At 41.2% G+C, this 13,027-nt stretch overlaps 1 pseudogene; it reads right to left on the bottom strand.

Moving 5' to 3' along the window:
- Nucleotides 1–1,210: 1,210 nt before the first annotated feature.
- Snrpg-ps7 (small nuclear ribonucleoprotein polypeptide G, pseudogene 7) lies at nt 1,211–1,518 on the bottom strand (annotated as a pseudogene).
- Between the last annotated feature and the right edge of the window lie 11,509 nt (nt 1,519–13,027).

Consider the following 13,027-nt stretch of genomic DNA (forward strand, 5'->3'; position numbering starts at 1 on the left):
CTCTGCTGCCAAACACTTCCCCGCCCGCAATTCTCCACAAGAAAGAACTCACGACACAGACACAATAATCTCTGATCCCATTGATAAGATAAAATTGCCCACCTAAACATACAAAGCCCTGTAAAAATCCATCCCTTAAGAACATTCATAACAACATGTAAATACACAGATTGGAATCATAACATCAACCTCCATGTTCTCTCCATGACTACTCTGCAGTCTCCTCAAGTGACCTCTCCCTTCCATTCCAGTCTCCTCCTCTTCCCTCAAACTTTTCTCCCGCCCATCCTTCCTTCCCGTCCAATGACAGTCCTCATTCTATCTTGTACCCACTCTCACCTGTATGACATCCTACAGTTCAGTATCACAATTTTAAAAATAACCGAGTGCATTCACATCAAGAAACTGGGATTAAGTATACATACTAATGCAAAGCACGCCATGAAGACAGAACATATGAAACCTGGGGAGAAAATTCATACATGTCCCTCCAACACAGCAACGCACATAGATTCTTACATGTTATACATACATATACTATGATATCACCATGGGTTCACCGAGAGTGGAAGGGCTGTGGTTATGATTGACTTTTGTTTCTCAGTGAACAACTATGACTATGTAGGTGAACAATTTTGGCTGTATTCAGCTGGTTTTGCAGATATGGACCCCATGGAGCAAATCTTTGTGGCAGCTCTTATTTATGTTAGTTGTCAGATGCTGAGCTGTCTATCATTTGGTCAGCTGTTTGATTCCTGGTTAGTTGTCTAGTCCTGGTTAAATTGTCCGCTGAGATGTGGTTTGGTATTTTTCATTCATAGGTGCTTTTCAAGCAACTGTGGCTTCTTTGATTTAAAAAATAAATATTAGGAGTCCCATTAGTGTATTTTCATAAATGTTTATCATTGTGCATTGCTCATATTTGCCCCAATGACCCTCTTTTGACTCCTCTCCCCCTTCCACTGGTCCTCTTCCTCTGCAAAAGTAATGTGTGTGTGTGTGTGTGTGTGTGTGTGTGTGTGTGTGTGTGTTCCACATATGAGAGAAAACATGTAATAATTGTCTCTTTTCATCTTACCTCATATTGTTCCTTCGTCTCTCACATATCAGATCCCTCTCTCCCCTAAAATAGCTCCACTTGTACTTTCTTTTTTTTTTTGATATCACAAAAGTATATTTAGCAAAAAGTTTCATATGAAAATGTACATGACCTAATTCTACATCACAATCAAGCACAATTTGGGGAGGGATGTGGACACACTGCTGAACACTGGCTAGACTCTTTCCAAGGCTTCTAACATGATTATGCTGTTTCCTCGGATGACCACCACCCCGCTGTTGTTCTGTTGTCCACTGGTTGCCATCTCCACACACTCATCAATTACAAGGTTCATAAAGGGATCAAAGCCCCGCAGTATTCCTTGTACACGCCTGCCACCATTTAACTTCAATGACAACTCTTGTCCATAAACTTTTTCAGTTCGGGAGGGTGGGCTTTGCTCATGGCGACTCTTCAGTGAGCTCAACACAACGGCGAAGGAGTCCCACTTGTACTTTCATCTCAGATAAAGACATAGATTCTCTGTGAAACAAATCAGTGGAACATTTTCATTTCCAAAAATTGAAAACATCTGCCTAGTAAACATGTTTCTCCTTTCTCCTTTCTCCAGCCCCAGACAACTGCTATTCTACATGTTTTATTTATTTAGATTCTTGATGTAAGTGTAGCCAAGATGTATTTGTCTGTTTGTTATTGGCTTATTTCAAGTAGCGTAACAGTTCATGCATGCTGTAGTATGTGGCATGCTTACTCCTTTTTTAAAGCTTAATAGTCTTCCACTGCATGCATTGCCACATTATTTTTACCTGTTTATCCGTGGGTGAGCAGTCAGACTGCCATGGTTCTTGACTCCTGTTTGCTCCCAAGGTGTCTTTGAGATCCTGCTTTTATACTTTGTTGGATATATACCCAGAGACAATATTTTTTTTATCATAGGTAATTCTATTTTTAAAATTTGAAGGGATCTCTCTATATTTTTCCCACGGTAGCTACAGTTTCATACCCACTAACAGTGTATCATTCTCTTGCCAATATTTCCCTCTCTCCTCTCTCTCTCTCTCTCTCTCTCTCTCTCTCTCTCTCTCTCTCTCTCTCGACTCTATTGTGTGTATAGTCCTAAGAATCATACTTGAGCCTCATGTGCCAATTAGGTCTGGGCTTCTGAGTCAATTTTTTAGTTCCTACTTTGTTTTGGATTTTTTATTTGTTTGTTTGTTTATAATTAATTAATTCACTTACTATTATATTTGCAGCCCCTTCCATCATCTCCTATCAGTCTCACCCTATCATCTCCCTTCTCTTATTCTTACCTCCCTTTCTTCTCAGAGAAGTGGAAGGCCCCCTGCCCCATGTGTATCAACTTGCCCTGGCATATCAAGTATCATCAGGATTAAGGGTATCCTCTTACACTGAGGCCAGGCAAGGTGTTGCACCAAGATTGCAAAATCCCCAAAGAGACCACCTGAAACCACAACTCCAATATAAGAACTTGAGAGTCTTTATTCAAGCTTGAGCTTAGGTCACAAACCTTCCTGATGTAAGATAGGAGACTGATATTCAGGTCTAGGGGCTTAGGGTTAATATATGGAAAAAACTGCAAGCTGGGGCTTTCAAGCCTTGGCATTATATGATTGGTTAAATGGGTAAAGGCATGTTAACCTTCAAACTGATAGCATTTGTTCAAATCACAAGGAAGACCAGGCATCTAAAAAGGAGCATTGTAACTCATCTTGTTATTGTAGCCATTTTTTCCTGTTGTTGCAAGCTGGCCACAGCTGTTACACTTATTTTCTACTGCTGGGAATACTTGGTAGTCTCTTTCCCAGAGCTCAAGGGTGGGGGGCATATCACTTCAATGACAGCAGCCTGAAAGGAAGTTTAGAGGACAAGAGGGAATCTGTCCTGCTGCTTTTGTCTCTTCAAAGGCAGCCCAGCTAGGGGAAGTGAGCTACAGGCAGGGAACAGCATCAGAAACAGCCCTCACTCCAATAGTTAGTTGACACACAAGGCTACTATGAAATTGAAGAAGCTACTAAGAAAAATAATAAACTGATGAATCAAACTAAAAGTTCCTGAAATAGACAGATGCACTAATTTAGCATGGCTAGTTGGGGTAATTTATGAGTTGGGGTTACTATCCTTAATTAGGATTCAACAGTTCAAGAACACTTGAGGTGCACAAACAGGGACAACACCACTGTAAACCAAGGCCCTTTTGTCTTTGGTGGATCAATTAGCTTGAGTGATATGAAGCAACATAGCAGAGGATTAAGAATATTATATTGAGCTGTGAAGTGGCAACATTCTGTGCCTTAAGCCTTGGGTAAAATGCTTGATCATCTTCTATACAATATCTTGGTCTAGGCATGACAAATCATTGTCCTCTTAGGGATTTTGATATTTAGAAAGAAGCTTAATTTTGTAATTAAGCTTATGGTTTTTAACTGAACACCTCAGAAGAGGTAACTTGATAAGTCACCAATAATTTTCTAGAGTCAGTATTGAGAATGTTCTGTAAGCATTTCAAGTTATAACTTTGTGTGTAAATAATGCTAACATTAAAAAAAAAACTCAACTGATGGACCCTTGTGGTTGAATTAGGAAATAGCTGAAAGAAGCTGAGGAGGAGGGTGACACTTTAGGAAGACCAGCAGTCTCGACTAACCAGGACTCCTGAGATTGCTCTGACACTGAGCCATCAAACAGGCAGCATACACCAGCTGAGATGAGGCCCCCAACACATACACAGCAGAGGACTCCTGTGTCTGTGTTCAGTCAGAGAAGATGTTCCTAACCGTCAGGAGACTGGAGGCCCCAGGGAGTAGGGAGGTCTGGTGGAGTAGGGGGGAAGGGGTGGGGACATACTCTTAGAGACGGGGTGGGGGCGTCGTTGGGGGTGGGGTTGGAGGAGGTATGGGATGTGGAACAATCAGAGGGTGGACCGGGTAGGAGATAAAGACTGGACTATAAAAAAAGATTAAAGAATTAAAAAAAAAATCTCAGAATGAGGTTTCAACTTGAAAAAACTCCTGTCAAAAGTTTAAGGCTACTGACGTGAGTTGCCTATACCCATGAGGTGAATTGCCAAATGTGTGAACTGCTGACAGCACCGGCAAATTTGCTGGGTAGAACCCTGGCCCTGAAGAAATAATGAACAGCACTCAAACCTATTAACTGGGTTGGTAAATCTGATTGGGATTTTCTTGGATGATAAGTTGATATGTTTATCACATGATTTAGGTTAGTATTCACATTTCTTCTGAAGAAGCAAATCCAAACTGCACATAGCAGACACTTAGGAGATTGTGATACTGAGTTCAATATGAAAACCATATGTTATAATACTTCTCTCTTTTTTTTTTTTTGAACTCTTTGCTTAGTCCTAGATAGTATAATGTGTCAAAGTCCCAAGCTTGGTTTAATTCCTCTACAAATCTCATTCCATAAGGTCCTGGCCTCACCTTAATATCAGCTCATTTCTGTGGTTTTTCCTTTCTTGTGCTAAGATTTCAGTTCTTTCTTTATATTCTAATAGCTGAGTGAAGTGACGTTTTGAACCACATTGTGTAGTTCCCTTCTGATTTTCTCCACATTTTTTCAACCTGATAAGTAACACTTTAAGACTACCTTATTGGAGACACCGCCGGAACCTGAAGGAAACAGACCGGATAAACAGTTCTCTGCACCCAAATCCCGTGGGAGGGAGAGCTAAACCTTCAGAGAGGCAGACAAGCCTGGGAAACCAGAAAAGACTGCTCTCTGCACACACATCTCGGACGCCAGAGGAAAAAGCCAAAGACCATCTGGAACCCTGGTGCACTGAAGCTCCCGGAAGGGGCGGCACAGGTCTTCCAGGTTGCTGCCGCTGTAGAGAGCCCGTGGGCAGCACCCCACGAGCGAACTTGAGCCTTGGGACCACAGGTAAGACCAACGTTTCTGCTGCAAGAAAGCTGCCTGGTGAGCTTGGGACACAGGGAAGCAGAATTCCTCTAGGACCGGGCACATTCTGTGTTTACCGGAAGTCCCACACCCCCGGATCCCGGCCCGCAGCAGCTCTCTGCTCCCAGACCCTGTGAGAGAGAGACCCAACCGCCAGGTCAGGTGGGCACTCCTGAGGCTGCAGAGCGGAAGAGACCACCAACACTGCTCACCCCTGCCCACATCCCTGGCCCAAGAGGAAACTGTATAAGGCCTCTGGGCTCCCGTGGGGGAGGGCCCAGGAGCGGCAGGACCCCTGCCTGAGACACCGCCAGAACCTGAAGGAAACAGACCGGATAAACAGTTCTCTGCACCCAAATCCCGTGGGAGGGAGAGCTAAACCTTCAGAGAGGCAGACAAGCCTGGGAAACCAGAAGAGACTGCTCTCTGCACACACATCTCGGACGCCAGAGGAAAAAGCCAAAGACCATCTGGAACCCTGGTGCACTGAAGCTCCCAGAAGGGGCGGCACAGGTCTTCCTGGTTGTTGCCGCTGCAGAGAGCCCATGGGCAGCACCCCACGAGCAAACTTGAGCCTCGGGACCACAGGTAAGACCAACTTGTATGCTGCAAGTGACCTGCCTGGTAAACTCAAGACACAGGCCCTCAGGAACAGCTGAAGACCTGTAGAGAGGAAAAACTACACGCCCGAAAGCAGAACACTCTGTCCCCATAACTGACTGAAAGAGAGGAAAACAGGTCTACAGCACTCCTGACACACAGGCTTATAGGACAGTCTAGCCACTGTCAGAAATAGCAGAACAAAGTAACACTAGAGATAATCTGATGGCGAGAGGCAAGTGCAGGAACCCAAGCAACAGAAACCAAGACTACATGGCACCATCGGAGCCCAATTCTCCCATCAAAACAAACATGGAATATCCAAACACACCAGAAAAGCAAGATCTAGTTTCAAAATCATTTTTGATCATGATGCTGGAGGACTTCGAGAAAGACGTGAAGAACTCCCTTAGAGAACAAGTAGAAGCCTACAGAGAGGAATCACAAAAATGCCTGAAAGAATTCCAGGAAAACATAAATAAACAAGTAGAAGCCCATAGAGAGGAGACACAAAAATCCCTGAAAGAATTCCAGGAAAACATAAATAAACAAGTAGAAGCCCATAGAGAGGAGACACAAAAATCCCTGAAAGAATTCCAGGAAAACACAATCAAACAGTTGAAGAAATTAAAAATGGAAATAGAAGCAATCAAGAAAAAACACATGGAAACAACCCTGGATATAGAAAACCAAAAGAAGAGACAAGGAGCTGTAGATACAAGCTTCACCAACAGAATACAAGAGATGGAAGAGAGAATCTCAGGAGCAGAAGATTCCATAGAAATCATTGACCCAACTGTCAAAGATAATGTAAAGCGGAAAAAGCTACTGGTCCAAAACATACAGGAAATCCAGGACTCAATGAGAAGATTAAACCTAAGGATAATAGGTATAGAAGAGAGTGAAGACTCCCAGCTCAAAGGACCAGTAAATATCTTCAACAAAATCATAGAAGAAAACTTCCCTAACCTAAAAAAAGAGATACCCATAGACATACAAGAAGCCTACAGAACTCCAAATAGATTGGAGCAGAAAAGAAACACCTCCTGTCACATAATTGTCAAAACACCAAACGCAGAAAATAAAGAAAGAATATTAAAAGCAGTAAGGGAAAAAGGTCAAGTAACATATAAAGGGAGACCTATCAGAATCACACCAGACTTCTCGCCAGAAACTATGAAGGCCAGAAGATCCTGGACTCATGTCATACAGACCCTAAGAGAACACAAATGCCAGCCCAGGTTAATGTATCGAGCAAAACTCTCAATTAACATTGATGGAGAAACCAAGATATTCCATGACAAAACCAAATTTACACAATATCTTTCTACAAATCCAGCACTACAAAGGATAATAAATGGTAAAGCCCAACATAAGGAGGCAAGCTATACCCTAGAAGAAGCAAGAAACTAATCGTCTTGGCAACAAAACAAAGAGAATGAAAGCACACAAACATAACCTCACATCCAAATATGAATATAACGGGAAGCAATAATCACTATTCCTTAATATCTCTCAACATCAATGGCCTCAACTCCCCAATAAAAAGACATAGATTAACAAACTGGATACGCAAAGAGGACCCTGCATTCTGCTGCCTACAGGAAACACACCTCAGAGACAAAGACAGACACTACCTCAGAATGAAAGGCTGGAAAACAACTTTCCAAGCAAATGGTCAGAAGAAGCAAGCTGGAGTAGCCATTCTAATATCAAATAAAATCAATTTCCAACTAAAAGTCATCAAAAAAGATAAGGAAGGACACTTCATATTCATCAAAGGAAAAATCCACCAAGATGAACTCTCAATCCTAAATATCTATGCCCCAAATACAAGGGCACCTACATACGTAAAAGAAACCTTACTAAAGCTCAAAACACACATTGCACCTCACACAATAATAGTGGGAGATTTCAACACCCCACTCTCATCAATGGACAAATCATGGAAACAGAAATTAAACAGTGATGTCGACAGACTAAGAGAAGTCATGAGCCAAATGGACTTAACGGATATTTATAGAACATTCTCTCCTAAAGCAAAAGGATATACCTTCTTCTCAGCTCCTCATGGTACTTTCTCCAAAATTGACTATATAATTGGTCAAAAAACGGGCCTCAACAGGCACAAAAAGATAGAAATAATCCCATGCGTGTTATCGGACCACCATGGCCTAAAACTGGTCTTCAATAACAATAAGGGAAGAATACCCACATATACGTGGAAATTGAACAATGCTCTACTCAATGATAACCTGGTCAAGGAAGAAATAAAGAAAGAAATTAAAAACTTTTTAGAATTTAATGAAAATGAAGGTGCAACATACCCAAACTTATGGGACACAATGAAAGCTGTGCTCAGAGGAAAACTCATAGCGCTGAGTGCCTGCAGAAAGAAACAGGAAAGAGCATATGTCAGCAGCTTGACAGCACACCAAAAAGCTCTAGAACAAAAAGAAGCAAATACACCCAGGAGGAGTAGAAGGCAGGAAATAATCAAACTCAGAGTTGAAATCAACCAAGTAGAAACAAAAAGGACCATAGAAAGAATCAACAGAACCAGAAGTTGGTTGTTTGAGAAAATCAACAAGATAGATAAACCCTTAGCCAGACTAACGAGAGGACACACAGAGAGTGTGTCCAAATTAACAAACTCAGAAATGAAAAGGGAGACATAACTACAGATTCAGAGGAAATTCAAAATATCATCAGATCTTACTATAAAAGCCTATATTCAACAAAACTTGAAAATCTGCAGGAAATGGACAATTTCCTAGACAGATACCAGGTACCGAAGTTAAATCAGGAACAGATAAACCAGTTAAACAACCCCAGAACTCCTATGGAAATAGAAGCAGTCATTAAAGGTCTCCCAACCAAAAAGACCCCAGGTCCAGACAGGCTTAGTGCAGAATTCTATCAAACCTTCATAGAAGACCTCATACCAATATTATCCAAACTATTCCACAAAATTGAAACAGATGGAGCCCTACCGAATTCCTTCTAGGAAGCCACAATTACTCTTATACCTAAACCACACAAAGACACAACAAAGAAAGAGAACTTCAGACCAATTTCCCTTATGAATAGCGACGCAAAAATACTCAATAAAATTCTGGCAAACCGAATTCAAGAGCACATCAAAACAATCATCCACCATGATCAAGTAGGCTTCATCCCAGGCATGCAGGGATGGTTTAATATACGGAAAACCATCAACGTGATCCATTATATAAACAAACTGAAAGAACAGAACCACATGATCATTTCATTAGATGCTGAGAAAGCATTTGACAAAATTCAACACCCCTTCATGATAAAAGTCCTGGAAAGAATAGGAATTCAAGGCCCATACCTAAACATAGTAAAAGCCATATACAGCAAACCAGTTGCTAACATTAAACTAAATGGAGAGAAACTTGAAGCAATCCCACTAAAATCAGGGACTAGACAAGGCTGCCCACTCTCTCCCTACTTATTCAATATAGTTCTTGAAGTTCTAGCCAGAGCAATCAGACAACAAAAGGAGATCAAAGGGATACAGATCGGAAAAGAAGAGGTCAAAATATCACTATTTGCAGATGACATGATAGTATATTTAAGTGATCCCAAAAGTTCCACCAGTGAACTACTAAAGCTGATAAACAACTTCAGCAAAGTGGCTGGGTATAAAATTAACTCAAATAAATCAGTTGCCTTCCTCTATACAAAAGAGAAACAAGCCGAGAAAGAAATTAGGGAAACGACACCCTTCATAATAGACCCAAATAATATAAAGTACCTCGGTGTGACTTTAACCAAGCAAGTAAAAGATCTGTACAATAAGAACTTCAAGACACTGAGGAAAGAAATTGAAGAAGACCTCAGAAGATGGAAAGATCTCCCATGCTCATGGATTGGCAGCATTAATATAGGAAAAATGGCCATTTTACCAAAAGCAATCTACAGATTCAATGCAATCCCCATCAGAATACCAATCCAATTCTTCAAAGAGTTAGACAGAACAATTTGCAAATTCATCTGGAATAACAAAAAACCCAGGATAGCTAAAGCTATCCTCAACAATAAAAGGACTTCAGGGGGAATCACTATCCCTGAACTCAAGCAGTATTACAGAGCAATAGTGATAAAAACTGCATGGTATTGGTACAGAGACAGACAGATAGATCAATGGAATAGAATTGAAGACCCAGAAATGAACCCACACACTTATGGTCACTTGATTTTTGACAAAGGAGCCAAAACCATCAAATGGAAAAAAGATAGCATTTTCAGCAAATGGTGCTGGTTCAACTGGAGGGCAACATGTAGAAGAATGCAGATCGATCCATCCTTATCACCCTGTACAAAGCTTAAGTCCAAGTGGATCAAGGACCTCCACATCAAACCAGACACACTCAAACTAATAGAAGAAAAACTAGGGAAGCATCTGGAACACATCGGCACTGGAAAAAATTTCCTGAACAAAACACCAATGGCTTATGCTCTAAGATCAAGAATCGACAAATGGGATCTCATAAAACTGCAAAGCTTCTGTAAGGCAAAGGACACTGTGGTTAGGACAAATCGGCAACCAACAGATTGGGAAAAGATCTTTACCAATCCTACAACAGATAGAGGCCTTATATCCAAAATATACAAAGAACTCAAGAAGTTAGACCGCACGGAGACAAATAACCCTATTAAAAAATGGGGTTCAGAGCTAAACAAAGAATTCACAGCTGAGGAATGCCGAATGGCTGAGAAACACCTAAAGAAATGTTCAACATCTTTAGTCATAAGGGAAATGCAAATCAAAACAACCCTGAGACTTCACCTCACACCAGTGAGAATGGCTAAGATCAAAACCTCAGGTGACAGCAGATGCTGGCAAGGTTGTGGAGAAAGAGGAACACTTCTCCATTGTTGGTGGGATTGCAGACTGGTAAAACCATTCTGGAAATCAGTCTGGAGGTTCCTCAGAAAATTGGACATTGAACTGCCTCAGGATCCAGCTATACCTCTCTTGGGCATATACCCAAAAGATGCCTCAACATATAAAAGAGACACGTGCTCCACTATGTTCATCGCAGCCTTATTTATAATAGCCAGAAACTGGAAAGAACCCAGATGCCCTTCAACAGAGGAATGGATACAGAAAATGTGGTACATCTAGACAATGGAATATTACTCAGCTATCAAAAACAACGAGTTTATGAAATTCGTAGGCAAATGGTTGGAACTGGAAAATATCATTCTGAGTGAGCTAACCCAATCACAGAAAGACATACATGGTATGCACTCATTGATAAGTGGCTATTAGCCCAAATGCTTGAATTACCCTAGATCCCTAGAACAAATGAAACTCAAGACGGCTGATCAAAATGTGAATGCTTCACTCCTTCTTTAAATGAGGAAAAAGAATACCCTTGGCAGGGAAGAGAGAGGCAAAGATTAAAACAGAGACTGAAGGAACACCCATTCAGAGCCTGCCCCACATGTGGCCCATACATATACAGCCACCCAATTAGACAAGATGGATGAAGCAAAGAAGTGCAGACCGACAGGAGCCGGATGTAGATCGCTCCTGAGAGACACAGCCAGAATACAGCAAATACAGAGGCGAATGCCAGCAGCAAACCACTGAACTGAGAATAGGTACCCCGTTGAAGGAATCAGAGAAAGAACTGGAAGAGCTTGAAGGGGCTCGAGACCCCATATGAACAATGCCAAGCAACCAGAGCTTCCAGGGACTAAGCCACTACCTAAAGACTATACATGGACTGACCCTGGACTCTGACCTCATAGGTAGCAATGAATATCCTAGTAAGAGCACCAGTGGAAGGGGAAGCCCTGGGTCCTGCTAAGACTGAACCCCCAGTGAACCAGACTGGTGGGGGGAGGGCGGCAATGGGGGGAGGGTTGGGAGGGGAACACCCATAAGGAAGGGGAGGGGGGAGGGGGATGTTTGCCCGGAAACCGGGAAAGGGAATAACACTTGAAATGTATATAAGAAATACTCAAGTTAAAAAAAAAAAAGACTACCTTATTATCTTCTAGCTGTAAAATTCTCTTATTTGCAGTTGCTTCTTAGAGTTTTCACTATATCATGGCTCAGCTCCTGTATTTTGTTTTGGCAACAGTATTGTGCTACTACCCTATCCATCTACCTAGGGTATTAATATTACTGAGCACTTTGCCCTCCTGATTTATTTTCTCTAGGACAAGTCTATCTAATTGTCCACTCTTGCCTCTTTTTGCTCCACAGTGTTCATTGTCACCCAAAATCAGTTTCCTATTTCTTTCCTAGAAAGATTAGCTCTTTTATGTTAGCCACAAGGTCCTACATTGCATTACTATGCAATCATCTTCTTCTTCAGTCTGCCTCCCACTTCTAGCCACTTGTTATGGATCAAAGTATTCTATTAGCTTCTGGTACTGCTTTAACCTCTTTCTCCCCCCTATTTCAGACAATATCAAGCAATACACCCCTTGGGAAGATTTTTCTGTCTATTGTTCTAAAAGAAGAATGAGTAACTGTAAATAATCCTAATGAATAAATGAAAACCATTATAACTATTCTATCAATATTCACATTTCTCCCCTGCCCCCAAGTTTACACTCTTTTTCCTCTCATTAATTCAATCTGTCATATGTTTATTTAGCACATTTTCACATTCAAAGTGTTTAAAAAGCTAATGAATCCTTGGGGTACCTTCTGGGCTACACCAAGGCTAGAAAGGCAGTTGACATTAAGGCTGGGAGCAAAGCCCAAGATATTCTCTTTCCCCCACATCACTATTCAAAAGTACATTTTCTTCATTGCATCTCGGCACGACTGAAATAGGTACCATCGTGAATAAATTACTTGGATTTAGCTTACAAGGAAGCGGCCAGAAAATGTGTGACCTTCCTGTTAGCCCAGATTTCTCATTTAGACCCAAGTTCACCCTCTGCGAGCTGCACTGTGGGAGGTGGGAGGCAAACCACAGAACATGATTAATGCACATCGTATGCTCTTCTTTCACTCTCACCCAGAGAGACAGATTTATTTACCCAAATCTGTCATTACAGAAAGACATTTCCAAGAATACAGTAAGGAGATTGTATATAGGGGTGTGTTTATGTATGGAAAGGAGGAGAAAGGCCAATGGAAAAGGTACAGAAGTTGCAGAATCACCTTATAAATACACACAATGAGCTAAAATCTTAGCCAGAACCTTTTTAAAATTCTTTTAAAAACAGAAAATATTCTCTTCTCGAACTGACAACACGCATACTACATGAAGCCATTTATGACTGATAGTTTAGCTATTAAGAAGGGAAATAAGTTATTGAGTACCAAATCAAGGTTTTATCTGTTATTATTATTGTACAAGAAGACCTTTTATATAATGAGGAAAAATTACTAGCAATCAAATGACTTTCTTCTCTTGTTTTTCCAGTTCA

Source organism: Rattus norvegicus, chromosome X, assembly GCF_021556685.1.
Source record: "Rattus norvegicus strain SHRSP/BbbUtx chromosome X, alternate assembly SHRSP_T2T, whole genome shotgun sequence".
In the NCBI taxonomy this organism is placed as follows: domain Eukaryota; kingdom Metazoa; phylum Chordata; class Mammalia; order Rodentia; family Muridae; genus Rattus; species Rattus norvegicus.